The sequence below is a fragment of the Arachis stenosperma genome, chromosome 2 (genome assembly GCF_014773155.1).
Source record: "Arachis stenosperma cultivar V10309 chromosome 2, arast.V10309.gnm1.PFL2, whole genome shotgun sequence".
Classification (NCBI taxonomy): domain Eukaryota; kingdom Viridiplantae; phylum Streptophyta; class Magnoliopsida; order Fabales; family Fabaceae; genus Arachis; species Arachis stenosperma.
This window is the reverse complement of record NC_080378.1, coordinates 24,471,974-24,474,078: the sequence shown is the minus strand read 5'-3', so window position 1 is coordinate 24,474,078 and position 2,105 is coordinate 24,471,974.

Here is a 2,105-nt window from a genome sequence, read left to right as displayed (position 1 = left end):
CACTTGAAGTGGATTTTCTGGAGCTACAGAAGGCCAATTGGCGCGCTCTCAACGGCGTTGGAAAGTAGACATCCTGGGCTTTCCAGCAATATATGATAGTCCATACTTTGCCTAAGATTTGATGGCCCAAACCGGCGTTCAAAGTCACCTCAAGAAATTCCAGCGTTAAACGCCGGAACTGGCACCTAAATGGGAGTTAAACGCCCAAACTGGCATAAAAGCTGGCGTTTAACTCCAAGAAGAGTCTCTACACGAAAATGCTTCAATGCTCAGCCCAAGCACACACCAAGTGGGCCCGGAAGTGGATTTTTATGTCATTTACTCATCTCTGTACACCCTAGGCTACTAGTTCTCTATATATAGGACCTTTTACTATTGTATTATCATCTTGGTAGCTATCTTTGAGTTTTATGCTATCTTAGATCATTGGGAGGCTGGCCTCACGGCCATGCCTAGACCTTGTTCTTATGTATTTTCAACGGTGGAGTTTCTACACACCATAGATTAAGGTGTGGAGCTCTGCTGTACCTCGAGTATTAATGCAATTACTATTGTTCTTCTATTCAATTCCGCTTGTTCTTTGTCCAAGATATCACTTGTTCTTCAACTTGATGAATGTGATGATCCGTGACACTCATCATCATTCTCACCTATGAACAAGGTGACTGACAACCACTCTTGTTCTACAAGCATATGAGGCTCTAGTGTTTATCTCTTGGATTCCTGATACACGATGCATGGTTGATCGCCTGACAACCGAGTGCTCGCCTGACAAACGAGCCAGCCATTCCGTGAGATCAGAGTCTTCGTGGTATAGGCGAGAACTGATGGCGGCATTCAAGAGAATCCGGAAGGTCTAACCTTGTCTGTGGTATTCTGAGTAGGATTCAATGATTGAATGACTGTGACGTGCTTCAAACTCCTAGCAGGCGGGGCGTTAGTGACAGACGCAAAAGAATCGCTGGATTCTATTCGGGCCTGACCGAGAACCGACAGCTGATTAGCCATATGCTGTGACAGAGCATAGGAACATTTTTACTGAGAGGATGGGAGGTAGCCACTGACAACGGTGAAACCCTTGCATAAGCTTGCCATGGAAAGGAGTAAGAAGGATTGGATGAAGGCAGTAGGAAAGCAGAGAGACGGAAGGGAAGGCATCTTCATACGCTTATCTGAAGCTCTCACCAATGATATACATAAGTATCTCTATCTTTATCTTTATGCTTTATTCGTTTATCACTATACCCATTTGAGTCTGCCTGACTAAGATTTACAAGGTGACCATAGCTTGCTTCATACCAACAATCTCCGTGGGATCGACCCTTACTCACGTAAGGTATTACTTGGACGACCCAGTGCACTTGCTGGTTAGTTATGCAAAGTTGTGTAGTGAATCACAATTTCGCGCACCAAGTTTTTGGCGCCGTTGCCGGGGATTGTTCTTGAGTATGGACAACTGACGGTTCATCTTGTTTCTTAGATTTGGTATTTTTCTTCAGAGTTCTTAAGAATAAATTCTAGTGTTTCATGATGATCTGTTGAAGTCTGGCTGGCTGAGAAGCCATGTCTAATCTTATTGGACCGAGGTTTCAACTAATCATCACAATAGCTTGTTGATTTCTATCAATCTTGCTATTGGAGCAATGATCTGCTAAGGCTTGGCTGGCCATTGGCCATGTCTAGTGTTTTGGACCGAAGCTTTCTTTGAAAGCTTGGCTGGCTGTGAAGCCATGTCGAATTCCTGGACCGGAGTCTTAGACTAGCACTGCAATGATTCCTGGAATCCAAATTAAGAATTCTGAAACCTTTATTTTCTATTCTCATATAATTTTCAAAAAAAGCATAAAAAATTTACAAAATCATAAAAACCAAAAATACTTTATGTTTCTTGCTTGAGTCTAGTGTCTAATCTTAAGTTTGGTGTCTTGCATGCCTTGTTTATTTGATCTTGGTTCTATTTTCAAGTCAATAGTACAGGGGACTGAAGATTCAGAACATGCAGCAGAGGAATTACACAGAAAAAGTTGGGCGTTCAAAACGCCCAGTGAAGAAGGACAGACTGGCGTTTAAACGCCAGCCAGGGTACCTGGTTGGGCGTTTAACGC